This window comes from Lissotriton helveticus, chromosome 4_1 (genome assembly GCF_964261635.1).
Source record: "Lissotriton helveticus chromosome 4_1, aLisHel1.1, whole genome shotgun sequence".
NCBI lineage: Eukaryota > Metazoa > Chordata > Amphibia > Caudata > Salamandridae > Lissotriton > Lissotriton helveticus.
This window is the reverse complement of record NC_136063.1, coordinates 1822245731-1822263321: the sequence shown is the minus strand read 5'-3', so window position 1 is coordinate 1822263321 and position 17591 is coordinate 1822245731. Positions and strand designations below refer to the sequence as shown.

At 49.6% G+C, this 17591-nt stretch overlaps 1 long non-coding RNA gene across 2 annotated transcripts in view; it reads right to left on the bottom strand.

The window, feature by feature from the left end:
• LOC144827694 (uncharacterized) overlaps positions 1 to 17358 on the bottom strand; it is a 61584-nt gene extending 44226 nt beyond the window's left edge. For both annotated transcript variants that reach the window (XR_013610309.1, XR_013610310.1), the window contains exon 1: positions 17227 to 17358. This is a non-coding gene — a long non-coding RNA (uncharacterized LOC144827694). The remainder of the gene's footprint in view (positions 1 to 17226) is intronic.
• Between the last annotated feature and the right edge of the window lie 233 nt (positions 17359 to 17591).

Here is a 17591-nt window from a genome sequence, read left to right as displayed (position 1 = left end):
ACAGTGGATTCCCCTGCTGGAAGTCAGTAAGCAGGATCCCTGGTTCCTCCCTAGCACCACACGGTATAGCCTGGACCATCTGCCCACTATTAGGACCCCTTGGTTCCCTACTTTGACTCCTGTGCTCACTATTCAGATCCAATTCACCATTCCAAACCAGTCAATCCACCTCCTCCAGAGCCTTGTACCTATTAGACACTAGGATGTTAAATAAGAGAGGTCTGTTGTAGGGAGCCACTATTAATTGCCCTAAGGGCCTGGTGACTGGGGCTCAGATGTTAGTGGCCCTGTGGTGATTACGACTGTGTGGATAAGAATAGTCCAAAGTTTGGGCCCTGGCTCCTGTAGGGATCACATTTGGGGGCGAAGGATATGGCTAGCCAAAAAACTAGCAGTCTGGGGGTTACTAAAGTTAATAACAATACAGTCGCCTTGTATTGTTTTGGGTCTCGTGTCCACCCAGTCAACCCTACGAACTCTCTCCCGCTCGGTCATAGGAAAACTGCTCATGTCTAGCCAGCCAGAATAAACACTTGTCCCTTAAGTCTAACTGTGTTTCCTTCTGGCAGGCTTTATTCACAGGCACTCCGGTTAATATAATGACATGGAATGAATGGAAGTGCAGCTAGGGGTAAATTAATGGTCGGATTCAACACGGCTCCAATACCTTCGCTACTAGCCCCTAATTGGACCCCTGTTGGACCCTTCCGGCCCCAACCGCCCCAGTCACTGTTTGGGCAGGCGCTTTAGCATTTGGGTCCATCGTGGGGGAGATAGCATCATATGAGCCTTTTGGAATGTTGGGACCACTGGGACCAGGAAGAAGCCCTCGAGCTTGACTCTGGCAAACATCAGACACTACTTGATGGGGAACAGTAGTTAATGCTGACTCAGTGATGCAGACATCTGTTCCAGTAACTTCCTCGCGGATGTTTGAAGATGCCTCCCTCTGGGGTCTATGCTCGCCTGCAGGTATTGAAAAACATCTGGGCCCAAACCATACCCTGAAAAAAATAGCAGGCTGCAATGTATCTTTTTCGCCAGCCAGTTTACACATTACAGAATCCAAATGTTTCAAGCGCCCCAAGAGTGGAACAAGGCTGTTGTCTAGTAGTTCCTTAAACCGTGCAAGAGCAACACCCAGAACAGTCTCCCAAGCAGTGTCCAGGGCTACACCCCCCCCCCAAAGTATTACATATGGGTATAGAAAAAGCAAAAGCAGTGTCAGTTTGTGTACTAATTGCACAGGTTTGTACCACCCCAGAATTTTTGATCCCTTTCTGTTGTTTAGATTTTTGTATGCCCCCACCCCTTCTTCGTCTCACTGGTCGCTCTTTCATCTTTACCTCGGTGTGGGGCTTAACCCTTTTACCGCGGCGAAATTCCGCCACGGTGCGGCACACGCCCACCGTGATAGGCCAGGGGCCTTCCGATGCATCGAACGGGTTAAAAGCCCGTGTCCATGTCCTGGTGGCTACACTGGTCCTGGTTACAGGATTCGAAAGGGAAACTTCCACATCAGGTACAAGTGTAGATGCAGGGGAAGAATAAATTACAGGGGGGGCGTGGCCAAGCAGCATGGCCGACAGGACGTGAGCTCCGCCTGCTCCCGTCATGAGGACCCAGATATCCTTCATATATATCCTACCTGGGCTGTTTTTTTACCTGATTCGGGGGCCGGAAGCTCCTCTCATATTGGGCGGCCCCCTTCCCGGAAAACCACCGACAGACATCCGCGAGTTGCCCCTGAGGCGGTACGGGCGCTCTGAGGGCTGGACCTCTGACTACGTGAGGCCGGGGTCTGCGGCCTGCGCCGGAGCGGTGTTGCGGGGGCGGACCGGCCCTGTGGCACTCCCGGGTGATCGAGAGGCTGATCGAGGGACGGCGGAGCTCGCTGCCATCTGGGGCTCCGCCTTGGAGGCGATCGTGTGCGGCTGGTGGACCTGCGGACGGCCTCTGCTGCCCGGGCCCGTCCTGATTCCGAGGAGGAGAAACGCGGCGGCCGCCCCTCCCCCAGGCGCCGCATCGGAGCGGGAGCCTCCCGCCGGGTGAGCGGCCCTCGGGGGAGATCTCCTTTGTCCTCTGGGGCCCTGGGGAGCTGGCCTGGAGCCTGAGGCGGCCGGGGAGTACGAGACATTAAGAGGCACACGCGATCGGATCTGCGCCCCTCCCCCACTGAGCCGCCATCTTGCCCCTACACCGAGGCGGTCGTTCCCTGCAGCGCACAGACTTGTCACCCGGAGGCCCGCTGCCCCGTGCTGGACCACCATCATAGGCGCATTGTTGGAGAGCGCCCTAGGGGGTTGTTAGATCGCGCCCGTGGATATAGGAGTGAGTGATAGCCATTTGGGAACCCCGCTCACCACGAGGAGCCTGCCTCCTACGCTGGCCTGATTGCCCCAGGCCCCACTGCCTGACCGGCGGAGAACGTGTGTGCTGCTGGCTATTGCTGCCCACCATCCTGCGGGCCACAATCCTCTCTTGGGTGCTTTCTGCGGCGGCGGACTGTTGCCCCTACAGTCGCTGCTGCCCTGGTGGGAGAAGGCGGCCCTGCGCCCCTGGTTGAGGCTGAGTGGACTTGCTTGGAACACTGGTGATACTGGCCTGCCCGGGCACCCCCCGTATTGCCGCAGCCTGGAGCTGAGATTTGGCGTCTGGCATTGTGATTTGAGGAGCGACCTAGAGGCAGGTACCTGGGCGGCGGTGGTTGAGTGAGATCCTTGACGATCCACTGGAGGGGTTGATGTGACTTTTTACCTGATGGCAACGCACAAGGATAGGATGTCGTGGTCCACCGAGCCCAACACCATTATGCAGTATACTACCCCGCGGCTGCCATCGCAACGGATTACGCGCCAGACGGGTCAGGAGGAGAGCGCGGATGGGCCGGTGGAGCCTTCCCGGGCAGAGATATTGAAGGCTATACAGGGCTCCCATTCGGCGCTGGAGAGGCAGATAGAGACTGTATCGATAGATGTCAATCTACTGCGGACGGATCTCCGAAAAGTGGCGGATAAGGTCTCAGATGCTGAGGGTAATATTACCCAACTACAGGGGGAGGTGGCCTCCCTACTGAAGACGGTCACGCACCTCATGGGAACCCGTCCTGGCTTTTTCCCTGTGAGATAACCCGTACTGGGCATCCCCAAGGTGAAAGCCAGGCATCCCGCCGCGGGGGGGGCGTAGTGGAGATTAAGCAAGCTATTGCCCAGAGTTGCAGAGTGCAAACCCGTGATTCAAGTAGGCACCGAAGTGAGAATTATCGAGTCCGTGGACATTTGGGCTCAAGACCCTGCCGCGTCGGGAATTGAATCCTGGTCCCGGGTCTGACCTTTGCTTCAGGGTCTGCCTCCTCTAACCAGTGAGCCACACTTCTCCACATAGGGCCCTGGTCCCCCCTCCGCGCCCGGGTGAACCCCCAAGGGCGCTGATTGCAAAGATCCTGAACTATAAAGACCGGGACTGCATCTTGAAGGCAGCAAGGGAGGCGGAGACTCTCACTATATCGCGTATCCATTCATCCTGACTACACTCAACAGGTACAGGAGCAACGGAAGTCCTACCTGGGAGTTAAGCAAAAGTTCCGGGAGATGAAGCTCCAATATATGCTGTTGTATCCGGCCAAGCTCAAGGTGATCTCACAGGGCCGGGCGCACATCTTTGAATCCCTGGCGGAGGTGTGGGAGTGGCTGGAGATAAGGGGTGACGACCTGCCCCTGGGTGAGCGTGGAGGGCCCCGTGAGACGTGGGGGACCCGTCCTCAGCGACGACGTCGAGGAAGGAGAAGACGCCGGTCTAGATCGGGGGGCTCAGAGGAGCCTCGAGTCACAGTGGGAGAAGATGGTGCTCTGCTTTTGGGACCTTCATTGGTGGTGGCTAGTCCGGAGTCCCCCGGCGCGTCCGCCCCTGAGGAAATCTTGGTTCCGGACACCCTGCAGGACACTGTGCCAGGTACAGACTCTACGGCTCCCGTGATCCCGTAGACTGGCCTTTCCGAGCCACTGCCGGAGAAGGCTCCGGCTTGAGGTACTGTCTAGTTTATGGACTGTTGTCCTCCGCTTTAGGGGGCCTCTTGTTAGGTCTCTGGTCTGTGGGAGATGCTTGTGACCTGTACTATTTGCCCTTGGATGGCTGGGTGGAGCGAAGGACTTGCATCCTATTGAAAGAGGTATGCGAGATGGGGACCGTATATGTTTGAATGGAGAAGAGCCCGACCTGGGGCTGATACCAGTAGACATGCCTAGGGACTGTCCTGCAAGTCTGGGTCCCATGGGGAGCTGGAAGGGGGGGGGGGGGTGGTGTTGGTTGGTTGTTTGTGGGTGTATGTTGTGTGGTTCGAACGGGGTGGCTGTGTACGTTCTGGCACCGGCAGGGGGAGGGCAGGGTAGCATTTTTGTTGTTGCTGTCATCTTGCTCGTGGGTGGGGGTGGGGGAGATGTTTTGGGGGTTCTGGGATCGAGGGTTTTCGAGGGGTGGGTTGGAATGGGTGCGGGCATTGTTGCTGGCATTAAGTGTACTGTGATTCAGGTTTATGTGTGGCTGGTCAGGCGGGCTGGATCTTCCGGCCTAGATAATGTTTGGGCCCGGGGATGGCGGATCACAGTGTATGTATTATATGGCCCGGTTGGGTGCAATCACCGACTATGGGTTTTAAATTCTTAACCTGGAACGTGCGCGGATTGGGTACTTACACCAAGAGACACAGGGTCCTTTCCTTCCTCAAGCGACATGGGGCCTCTGTTGCGTGTCTCCAAGAGACCCACCTAGATGAGGAGGGTGCCCAGCGGCTGTCCAAGAAATGGAGGGGCCAGATGTTCCATTCCTCCTTCTCTACTTATGCCAGGGGGGTCCTAATTTGGGTGGCACCTGGGGTTCCCTGTGCCGTTCAATATGTTGAGGCGGACATTGAAGGCAGGTACCTGCTGCTGCGGATCAAGCTGGATGGTAGGGATTTCCTGCTCTTAAATTCTTATGCACCAAATATCGATGACCCTGGTTTTTTCTCCCACCTTCAGGAACTCATTGTCTCGGACCTAGATGCTCCCTTCCTCTGGCTTGGGGATTTTAATTGCGTTCTGGCACGAAGCCGCGCATGACGGCGCGCCTCAGGGAAGTAATGCATAATCTGGGGGCTGTGGATGTGTGGAGTACGGGCCACCCCACTCAGAGGCTATATACTTGTTATACCCCGACGCATGACACCCATAGTAGGTTGGACCGCGTCCTTGTGGCCAATATTGCCGCGTCTCTCTCATTGACGGTAACCCACCAAGCTCGTTTTCTGTCGGATCATGCTCCATTGACGTGCATGGTGCAATGGGCTGACCAGGCTGCGCGTCCCCGCACTTGGCGCATGCCAACGGACATTCTGCAGGACCAGGTGGGGAAGGACCATGTCCTGACGGATTATATAGATTTGAACTGGGAGGGTGGTGATTTGCCCTACTCCACCAAATGGGAGGCCATGAAAGCGGTGGTACGCGGTGCCTGTATGGGCCTTACATATGGGGTCCGGAAGCAATTGCTCTGTGACTTATGGGATGCAGAGGATATACTCCGGTGCTGTCAGACTCTACCGGATCCTGGCGTCTCGGACCGGGCGGCGGAAAGGGCGGCCCAGGTGTCTGTTCATGACATTCTTACCCGTCTCGATAAATATACTTTGGGCCAATATAGACAGCGTCTCCACCATGAGGGGGACAAGTCTGGTCGACTGCTGGCCTGGATTCTTCGGCGTGAATTCGCACCGGAGCGGATAGTTGCCCTATGGGCTCCAGCTGGTGGTATGGTGCACTCGGAGTCTGATATTCTTGAGATCCTCCGCTCCCACCTGCAGACTGTGTATGCGGCTGACCCCTCGATCACAGAGGCCTCCTTTCGGCCTTACCTCCAGGGATTGGCTTTCCAGGCCCTCTCGGAGGAGGCGGCCGAGAAATGGATGCGGCGTTGACGCTCCGGGAGGTCAATGTTGCGTTGGCAGCCCTGCCGCGGGCTAAGGCGCCGGGCGGAGACGGTTTCCCGCCTGAATTCTACCATTCATTTGGCGATGTCCTGCCCCCCCTCCTCTTACAGGTTTATAATGAGGCCCTGGGGTCTGGCGTTCTTCTGCCCACCATGAATCAGGGGGAGGTCTGTATAATCTTGAAACCGGGCGGAGACAGTTGCGATCCCGCGGCGTTCCGGCCTATCACTCTGATCAATACAGACGTTAAGATCCTCACCAGACTATTGGCCACTCGCCTAGCCCCACACATGGCACACTTGGTCCATCAGTACCAGTGTGGGTTTATACCTGGTCGTAACACTGCAATGAACTTGCAGCGTCTGAACCATATCCTCCACGAGGTGCGTGGGAGGGGGGATCCCCACATACTGGTATCAATTGACCTGGCTAAGGCCTTTGACACGGTCAGCTGGGGGTTCTCTTGGAGGTGCTCCAGATGGCAATGCTAGGGCCAGTGTTCTGCAATTGGATCCGAGTGCTCTACGGGGTGCCCCGGGCTAGAGTTCGGCTTGGTTCGGCCCGCTCCGAGGAGTGGTCCTTGGGGAGGGGCACTCATCAGGGGTGCCCCCCTGTCGCTGCTCCTATTTGCCCTGGCAATAGAACCCTTGGCGGTCTCCATTCAAGCTGAGATGGCGCAATGGGGCATTAGGGTGGGCGATACCGTGAACGTGATCTCCCTCTATGCGGATGACGCTCTGTTCTATTTGACCTCCCCGAGCGACTCGCTTCCCGCTTTGATGCGGTTGCTGGACCGCTTTGGCGCGACCTCCGGGCTGCGCATTAACCCTGGGAAGTCCTTGATTTTCTCGCTGGCGGGATGTGCTGCCGATCCGGGCATTCCGATATCTGGGCATTCAAGTGGCTTCGTCAGATGAACACCTGCTGGCCCGCAACGCTGAACGGGTGCTCCGCTCTCTGCACCAGTCTGTGTCCTTCTGGAATACGCTTCCTCTCTCCCTTATGGGGCGGTTAGCGGTTGCTAAGATGGTGATGTTGCCTAGCATGTTGTACGTCCTGCAAAATACCCTATCCCCGCTCCCTCCGTGAATATTTCGCACGCTCAACTCGCTGCTCACATCTCTACTCTGGGCGGGCGGGCGTAGTAGAGTTGCCCTGCATACTGTGGTCCGGTGTTGGGAGGAGGGAGGCCTGGAGGCCAAGAGGTTTGACCTCTATTATTATGCAGCACAGCTCCTGCCAGCCGCGAGGTGGTTCGCAGATACAGATAACTGGGAGCTGCAGCTACTGGCGGGCAGAGCAGACGAGAAGGCTTTACGAGTGGCTTTGATGCAGGGAAGGGGAGCAAACGAGGCCCTGCCCTATGTGGTGAGTCACGCAGCGGGAGTCTGGAAGCGATTTGTGGAGAAAGTTTTGCGGCGGGCCCCCTTTCATAGGGAGCTGCCGGTGAGGATCTTGGCCCCGGTGCTGTGGATGGAGGAGAATGTGTCCTTCCGGGAATGGCGGGACGACGGATGTGAGACTCTGGCAGACCTCTATCCAGATGACTCCTTCGTGTCTTTTGAGCGTGCCACGGAAGCCTTTGACCTGAACAGGGGACAATACCTGCACTACAGGGGACTCCAGGAGGTGGCAAGGACGACCTAGCCCCAGTTCCCAGAGGCGCCTCCACTGACTCACACCCTCAACATCCTCCTTTCGTGTGGTAGAGGAAAGCAGCTGATCTCTTTATTGTACTCAGCCATGCGACGGGATTCGGCCCCGCCGATCGCGCCGTCCTGGGCAGCCTGGGAGGTGGACCTGGGGATGGCTCTGGAGCCGGGACAGCGCAAACGTATTGGGCTCCTGACCCGGAAAGTCTCATGTAATGCACGGTTCAAGTTGATCCACTTTAATTTTGTGCATCGCACCTACATGACCCTGGTCTCCCTGAATCACATCTCGGCGGATAGGCGGGACAACTGCCTAGGTGTGGGGCGGAGAGAGCTGGATTCTTCCATTTGGCTTGGGAGTGCCCGCAGGTCGGTAGCTTTTGGAGTGAGGTGGTGGACCATATTGGCTGTGTTACGAGCCTCCGGATTGCCCTGGACCCGCTTCATTGTCTCTTGGCCCTGGTACCCAAGCCCAAAAAGAGGAATTTGTCTTACAAGTTTCTACAGTTGTTACTGGTGTTAGCAAGGCCGCGCATGGCCATTACTTGGATGGGGCAGAGGGCCCCCGAGGTATCCCTGTGGCTTAGGGATGCTAGAGAGTGGTCCCTGGCTGAGGAGACACATATGCAGCGCACGCGCCGCGATGAAAGGCTTCAGGAAGACTTACTAGCTTGGAGGATGATGTGTGCAGAGGGGTTGCCCGATGATGACTCGGATGCCACTAGTGCCGAATTGTTCACCCCTGAGGGGTCTGGATCCGAGGAGGATGTGGTGGGAGGCGAGATGGAGGGCCCTATTCCGGAGTAATGCCCTGCTGGGCGCGCACTAATGTTCCCTATAATATAACCCTGTGATTTGTCTTGATTCCCAGAGGATTGCTTCTAAATGTGATGTCTGCACCTTATCGGGCCTTGAGTAGATAACCTGACTTTTGCACGTACTCTATTACTGATGCCACGTATGGGGGGGGGTTTGTTTGTTGTTCTGTGTTAGACTGTGTTTCTATTGAAAAATGTATCTATCCAGAAGGATGGGAGTAGGGCTCCATGGAGGACGTAGGAGGGGGAATACATGAAAACCAGCGGATACTGGAGATGCACGTGTACTGTATGCAAACGACTATGGTTATATTTGTGGCATTTACCGACTTTACGCCGCCCGGCCTCCGGGATGTGGGCCACGTGGCTGTGTACTATCCTGAATGTTGCATGTGGCTAATTTCACCTCTCAGTGCTTCCCAGAGGTTCTACCTGATCATGTCTTCTATGTGTTCCGCAATAAACATATTTAAAAAAAAATAAAAGAATAAATTACAGGAGAAGACTGCAGCTGGTCTTGTGTGGTGAGAGGGCAGCAAGATTGTGAAGCCTCACCCGGGTCGGTTGGGCCTAGGGAAGAGCACCTTGTCAAGGGTAGAGGTCCTAGAGAGAGTCACATCTCAGTCAGTTCGATCTCAAGACTGAGCATAGATTCTGCCCCGATAATAAAAGCATCCAAAGTCCCCACAACTTCCTTACGTTTGCTCATGTGGGCGCAAGATTGGGCAATGCCACGGACACCAGTTATAGTAGAAATGAACGACTCACAAGTGCCACAGTACCTGGGGATTGAGGGCCAAAGTCCAAGTATCTTGTGTTAGCTTTGTTAAGGAAATTGCCCAGCCTTCTCCAGACTTGGCCGGGTGCAGATGGGCCTGCCCTTGGCCCGGGCACGCCAGCGCAAGTCCTGCACTGCGGGAGCCCGCGGGACCTTATGAGCGCCTCCTGGTGCGAAACAAAGCATTGGCGCCTCCCACTGGCGCTTGGGACTCTGGTGATTGTGGTCCCCTGATGGCAGCTTTGATCTGCGGCTGGCAGCACTTGCTGCGATGCTCAAAACGGACTTCCAGGATGTACTCAACAGGTGAATCCCCATTGCTGTTACACACAAAACCCTCTTGTATCCACCTCACCTTCACAGAGGATTATAACAGAGAAAGGAAACTAAAAGGATGACTTTTTTTTACATATAGCAAAAGGCACAAGAGTAGAGGTAAGTACACCCTAGAAAAAGTAGGCTTGAAAGAGGGGGAGAGCGTGAAACTATACCCTTCTGAGGTTTATCCATGCAGACCTGAAGTAGAAAACCAATAGCATTGAGACTGCTGTGCAGTTATAGGGGGGAAAAAATAGGAGATCTTGCTAACAGCATTTTGCCGATTGAGCAAGTATGAATGACATCATCCCCACAGGGCTTGAGGCCAGGACTAAATGACCAAAGATTTTTTTTTTTTTTTAAATGTATTTATTCAGTTTTGACTGGAGATCAGCACCAGTTCATAAACAAATTCATGGTATGGGGGTTAGAACAAAACCTCTTAATGAGCAGACAGAATTTAACATAAAGTGATTATGGAGCACAGAAAAAGAAACATTTTAAACAGAAAGAAGCCATATATCGAGCAGAAGCACTAATTTAAGTTCAAAAAAGAACATTTGAGCTAAAACCACCGTGAATAGATCATCCCTTCCGACTCAATTTATAAACCTGGATTATTACATTTCCTGTGGATCTTTCCATCTTGATAGGGGGGCCCAGATACACCGCCCCACTCATAGATAGCTCTTTCCATTGTATATATTGAAAGTAAGTGTGAGAGCCATTGTTGAAAGGTGGGGGGTGAAGGGTCAAGCCAAGCAGAAGTGATACTAATCCGTAATACAGCCATAACCATAAAAAGAAATTGATAAACCATATCTTCCCGTTCGTTACTGCAGATTCCCGATAAAACCAGAACAGGGGTTAATTTAACTTTCAGCCCAAGTGGCAGATCTAAAAATTTTGTAATGGACTCTAGCAAATTTTAAAGATGTGGGCAGGATGCGAACATGTGGACGAGATCTGCAGCTGAAGCACCACACCGCGGGTAGGTAATCCCTGCTAGCTGACCCCGCTGCTCTATTCTCGCCAGGGTATAGTATAACGCAAAAACAGTTTTAAAATGTTGAGCTTGAAGTCCAGCAGAGCACAAAACTGTCTGAGCTAATTCTAGAGACTCTAAGAGCCTCTCTGGTGTGGCCCCCCCACGTTCCACCCATTTGTTCTCGTGCTTAGCTAGATCATCCTGCTTTAATGCTATCAGTTCTGCATACAGTAGCCTGATGGTGCCCTTGGTATTGCCCCTGATAATATCTAAAATTTGAATTCTGCTAATCCCATTAACCCCCCCACCTTTTAACCAAAAAAACTGCGTAACTGTAAGTATTTTAAAAAGTTACCCCTTTCCAACCCAAACTCCAACTGAATATCCCCAAACTTACGGAACCCTTCATTCAATATTAGGTCCCCCGCCACCCGGACCCCCTTCATTGACCAGACAGCCATGACCTCATCTGAGAAGATTTCCTGGAGCGTGGGATTTTTGTAAAGCTGGGTGTAGTGATTAAGTCTCCCCAAACCAATCTTTCTATTTAATGGCACCCAAATCTTAAAGGCGGCTGCAAGAGTCTTAAATGTTGTCCTTTTATAGTAGCTGGGCTCCGTAAATTTAAAAAACAATTCTCGGCATGCTCCCTCAGTAGCAACTTATATACATCAGGAAGCTCTGTTTCCCCTTCCGAATCCCCAGAAGATGTACCAAACAATATACCCATTTATTGGAGAGCTGCAGCCCAATAATAACTTCGAAAATCAGGAAGTGAAAACCTCCCTCGCTCCCGTGGTAAGGTCATAAACCAGAGAGCCCACCTGGTTTTCCCGTGCGCCCATATAAATCGACTAACTATACTTTCCAAAATAACAAACCAATTTTTTTCAAATTCCAGAATTGCCCTAACCAGATAAAGAATTTTTGGCAAAAACATCATCTTCACCACATTGCATCGGCCAACTGATGATAAATGAAGATGTTGGTAAAAAAAGCCTGAACGTCATTTATAATCCTCCTATTAACATCAAAGATTTCCGATATCTTGCCAGCCGCCGTTTTTTGTCTAACTCTTACGGCCAGAGTATGCCCCACCCGCTCGCTATATTCGTGGCAGTGCTCCCTTTTTGCCAAATAAATTTCTGCAGCTTTAACAGCAATGCGTTCACCAGCAGCCTCAGCCTTATTTATAGATATCTGAAGTATTATGTCTTCAGTCGGCCCTCCCGTACTAATAGCAGTAGCCAGTGCCTCTTCTAGCTTAATTAGCTTATCTCTAATCGCCACCTCCCGCTGTAACTCCTTCTTCTTAACGGTGCAAACTATAACTTGTGGTTTCCCCTCTGACCCCCGCTTTAAAAGTGACCCAGACTATTCCCGCATCTGTGCTCCCACGATTAAAATCCCAAAATTCTTTAATCCACCCCTTCATGTGTAAAACATATTCTGGATCATATAACAGCCTCCGTTCGAAAGTCCACCCCCGGATTTGCCTATCCTCCCCAGAAAAGCTGACAGTAAGAACTAATGGATTGTGGTCCGACATTATCCGAGGGTACCTCTCAATCTTAAACGTTAGAGATAAACTAGTGAGAAACAAAAAAAATAGTCTAATCTTGAAATAGCCTTAAGTAGTGCGATTAGAAAAGGGTAATACCAGGATCTGTAGGTTTTGCATATACATCAGTTAAACCATTATTGATGGCTAGATTTGTTAGCGCAACACCTACCCTTCTTTTCCTACAAAAATATCTGCTTCCTGAGATGCCCCACTGTACCCCCAGACCATTGATAATAAAGTCCCTGCAAATTATCCTTGGAGTGAGCCACATTGCTAAATTAGAATCTAGAAATTCTAGCATTTCCGGGTCATCACATGTTGATCCATAAAGAGACCATAATGTACATTTATTACCTCCTAACGAGTATTCAACCATCACCCATCGGCCCCATTGGTCAGCGGACTTTCTTAAAACCTTTACATCACTCCTCCGGGTGAGGATTGCCACCCCTCTAGTGCGGGAGCCCTGTGTCGTATACACCATCAGTTTGTATCCTAATTGTTCCAAGATGCGAGCTCCACTGCCTTCCATATGTGTCTCTTGAACACAAAGAAAATCTATACGTAAAGATTTAAACCAAATTGCCGCCTTATGCATCTGATTTTCATCATTTAAAACACAGATGTTAACTGTTGCAATTCGTAAACTCATGGTTTAAAATTCCCCCTCTCCTTACGAAGAATCCTTATCCTCCTTCCATCTTTAAATCTCTCAGGGCTTAAATTTGCTCTTACCACACTCATTCGACCACCGTTTTGCAAATACAAACATTTTGCCTTCAGATATTCAACTTGTTCCTCGTTTCTACCCCTCACAAATCGTGCTAACTCATATTGTGCTGATCCCAAACCAAACCCCACCTTAGAGCTGCCCCACTTCCCCACCGCCCCACCCCCCACCCTACACCCTTTAGTCATGACCTATGTATGGCAGCTGATCTTCCATCTCCATGACCAAAGATTAATTAAATGGATGGCAAAAGTTAAGGATTATTACACAATCGGTAGCCTTGTGAATGCTGGCAAATGTTAGACAATGTTATGCTAATAATGTTTATAAAGCACAACCCGCTGCATGTAAGAGTGGTCTTGCACTGAGCACCCGTATGATCAGAGCAGACAGGCCAAAGGGGTCTTCTATATGTTAAACAGGGTGGGGCTTAACAAAAACCCACGCCTTGCTTTACAGGACTAGATGCGGAGTAACAGGTTGCTGTCTAACCACTTGTTTTCTACACTGTAAATACGTCCAGGACCACAGATGCCATGCTCATTTCGTTGAATCATCCAGACTCAGTGGAAGATGGTGTGAAGAATAGGAGCCTTACTGCTGTCACCACCCAGAATACACTGCAGTTCATCGACCAGCTCAATCCATGGTCACTTTGTTCTGAGTGTTCGAAGGCCCAGCTAGGGGTTCAGGGATCGAACTGGATTCCACAAGGGAGGCTATTGCAGAATGTACCTGTTTCTACAATACTTTCATTGGAGCAAGATGGAGGGAGACTGTAGTACACTGAAAGAAGTCGAGTCCAAGTAATTTTCCATGAAGTTTTATTTCAGTAGCAGGTTACATGGAAAGAGCCCCACCAGGAGCAGCCATCCTGCTGCTCAGCCCACACACCAACTGACTCAGGCACTCCAACGTTCCACATCCCAACATTCTCTCATGCAATCATTCTGGCTGAGCAGCAGGATACCACATATCTCCCACCTTTATAATGGAAAATAAGGACGTATTGAAATACATCAGAAAATAAGCAAGAAAATAGAGAAGAAAATACACTGGAAGAAAGCATGGAAATGAAAGATGGCTACATAGGAAATGCAAACAAGAAAAGATGAAAAGAAAACGATAACTAACGCACCAACACCCTATCTCACAGAAAGACAACCCAACATCCTCCCTCACATAAATAACAAACATACCCAAGTACAAAGATATGAAAGCTGGCCAGGCAAACACAAAAATATACAAGGGCTTAAGCAAAAAGGTGAAGGAGAGAAGGAGAGAATGAAACACAGAAGCAAGAGAACAGTGAAAGAGTGGAAGACAGCTGTAGCTAGAACAAGTAAAGCAAAAGCATAGGGAAATTATGGCTGTCGTTCAGACAAGCAGACTACAGCAGTGGTATGAAACACATTAAATAAACAGGTGTTAAGCTCACAAAGGCGGGAAAGGGTGGAAATGGAGAGGTGAGCTACACTATAGAACTTCCCCAAAAGTGGGTTGGGGGGGAAGGTGTGGGAGGGACCCACAAAGCACAAGGTAAATTTGTAAAATGCAACATGTGTAATATATGTGGATGAACCACATAAAACAACGTACGGTAAAGTAAAAGAGAAGAATATATGGGAGGGACCCACACAGCACAACGTTAAAATGTAAAATGCAACATGCACAAAAATGTGGGTTTACCACATGAAAGTGTGAACAAAGCACACAGAACAATGCAAAATGTACGTAATAGATGATGTGGGTGCAGGCCACATAACAAAAAAATCTAATTTTCTGAAGAGTAGATGTGGGTGCAAGCCACATGACAATGTAAATTTCAAAGAGAACTAGGTGTGGCGAAGAAGCTACCACACTATAAAATCCAATGCATAGAAACCAGTACAAAGTAAAATACAATACGTGTATGGATAATGCCACACAGTACATGCAATATGTAAAAAAAAATTGTGCACTTTAGCTTTAAGAGGAGGCAACCAAATTCATGTGAAAAATATGGCATTAACTAGCCACATTAACCATTAAGAAAAATGATAAATGATTAATGTAATTGTAGAATGACCTAGAAGCATATAAAAATATGAGCATTGTCAATAATAAAACAAGCATTTGCAATGCAATAGGTCTCGTATTAGGAAAGTTAGAGCTATTGGTATTGTAAATGACACATTTTTTATTTAGGTTTTGTTTTTGAAAATTGCGAAATTAATAGCTTTGTCATTTACAATGCCAATAGTTATAACTCTCGCAAATGTGACACCTATAGCATTTGTAATGCAATATGTGTCGTATTTACGTGACTTACATGTATTGATATTACAAATAACAATGGCTTTTAATTTTTTTAATCATTAATACTTAACTAAAAGTTACTGTAATTTATAATGGCAATAGCTTTTGTAAATAACTTTTGTGAAGATTATGTTCATTGTATTTTATTGTGACGAAAATCCAAGAACAGAAGTGAAATATTAACCTCTTTTTGTGACATTTGTAATAAAGCTTGAAACATTGAGAGAACAGATTTGAACCAGTTGTTGTTGAATGGTTGCACAGATTGATGCTGTGGTGGAGCTCAGTGATGTTGTGGTGGCTACGAGTAATGCTGTGGTGTTCAGTGATGCTGTGGTAGCGCATAGTGATGTTGTGGTGCCCCTGAGTGATGCTGTGGTGGTGCTGAGTGATGCTGTGGTGATGCAATAGATAGATAGAGTGAGGGCGATCGATAGATAGAGTGATACAATGAGTGCGATAGATAGATAGACAGATAGAGTGAGGGCGATAGATAGACAGATAAAGTGTCTTTATGGTGCACTGAGTATAGTGTAATTATGTTGAGTGTAATTATGTGGCACTGAGTGGTATTACGAGGAGTGTATGTTGTATTCAGTAGAGTGTAATTTTGTGGTGTGTAATTATATGGCATTGAGTGGTGTTGTTTGGAGTGTATGTTGCAATAAGTGCAGTATAATTATGTGGCACTGAGTGGTATTGTGTGGAGTGTGTGTTGCATTCAGTAGAGTGTAATTATGTGGTGTGTAATTATCTGGCACTGAGTGGTATTTGGTGTGTATGTAGCATTGAGTGCAGTGTAATTATGTTGCATATAATTATGTGGCACTGAGTGGTATTATGGGGAGGTTATGTTGTATTCAGTAGAGTGTAATTGTGTGGCGTGTAATTATGTGGCACTGAGTGGTATTTGGAGTGTTTGTTGCATTGAGTGCTGTGTAATTATGTGGCATTGAGTGATATTTGAAGTGTATGTTGCATTGAGTGCAGTGTTATTATGTGGAGTGTAATTATGTGTCACCGAGTGGTATTTGGAGTGTATGTTCCATTGTAGAGTGTGTGAGGGTGCAGAGTGTGTGGGGGTGTAGTGTGTGGGTGCAGTGTGTGAGGGTGCAGTGTGTGAGGGTGCAGTGTGTGTGAGGGTGCAGAGTGTGTGAGGGTGCAGAGTGTGTGTGGGTTCTAATTTTGCAGAAAAATATATATAAAAAAGCAGTGTTGTGGTAGGGGGGGCGTTAGCAACAATGTGCTCCGGACGAAGTGCCAACAAATGTGGCATACACTGGTCCTAGTGCACGAGTGCATGCTTAGACAGCCGCTTGCGCCTGCCGCAGTACATCCTCTTACTCTTGGGATAATCAAAAACCTGCATTTACTCAAATGTGCCCGTGAAATAAAAAAGCATTCGTTATTTCAGACTGTAAAAACATTGTTGTGCTTATACTTTCTTAGGCTGTTGCTTTAAGGCTCATAGCTGCATTGAATACTATATTATCACTTTTTAGAAATATTGTGTGTGTCCACTGTTTGCCAAATAACAACAAGCATTGGCAAATGATGAGGGAGGTGTGCCTAGATTGAGTGACCACATGAGGAGGAGGAAAGAGGGAGGAACAGGAGAGGAGGGAGCAGCGGCCGGATGTGGCGTAACAGCCAAAGCAGCTGACAGTGAAGCTGGGGAACCATGTTCGAATCTCAGCGTTGGCTCAAGCATCCTGTGATTGTGTGCAAATCACCTAATCTCCCTGTACCTGAAAAAGGAAGTGTCCATCTGTAATGTAACTGGTGATCATATAAAGCGCTCTGATCCCTTCGGGTCAAGTTGGTGCTATATAACACTGCAAAGAAATATAATTTTAAATAAGCAGTGTGGTGAGCGGTATGAGGGGGTGGCTTGGTGAGGGGTGGCACAGGGATATTAAGTGGCGTCAAAGGCGCAAAAAACAACTGTTGGCTGAGGGGTCAGCACGAGGAGATTGTGGTGGCAGAAGCTTAATAAACACAGAAGCAAAGAGCATGGTAATTGAAACTGCAGCTGTAAGCCTTTCAAGAAGCCAGTGCAGGAAGTAAACAGTTCACTGAGCAGCGGTCAGGTGTGGGATAATGGCCAGAGCAGCCTACCTTCAAGATGGAGAACCAGGTTCGAGTATCGGCTCAGGCATCATGGCCAGACTAACTGATTCTTCCTGGCTGGAGCGAAATAGAGACTCGAGAGGCCCTGCCCACCCATACCACGGTGACTGACAAGTGCCCAGAGCCCTATGACAGAAGAGAAAGCCTCAAATCCAGTAAGCCAGTTTTATTGACGGACGTCAATGCACAGACCTGGGCGGGTTAAAGAATTAAGTGCTGGATGCTGAGTCATTGCACACGTGAGGGGCAGGGTCACGTGCTAGAAGCAGCGTGGTACCATGCGTCAAACATTACAGAACATTTCTGAATAACCTTTGCTGAATCTTATCGGACTAAGGACAAGGCAAGTGCTT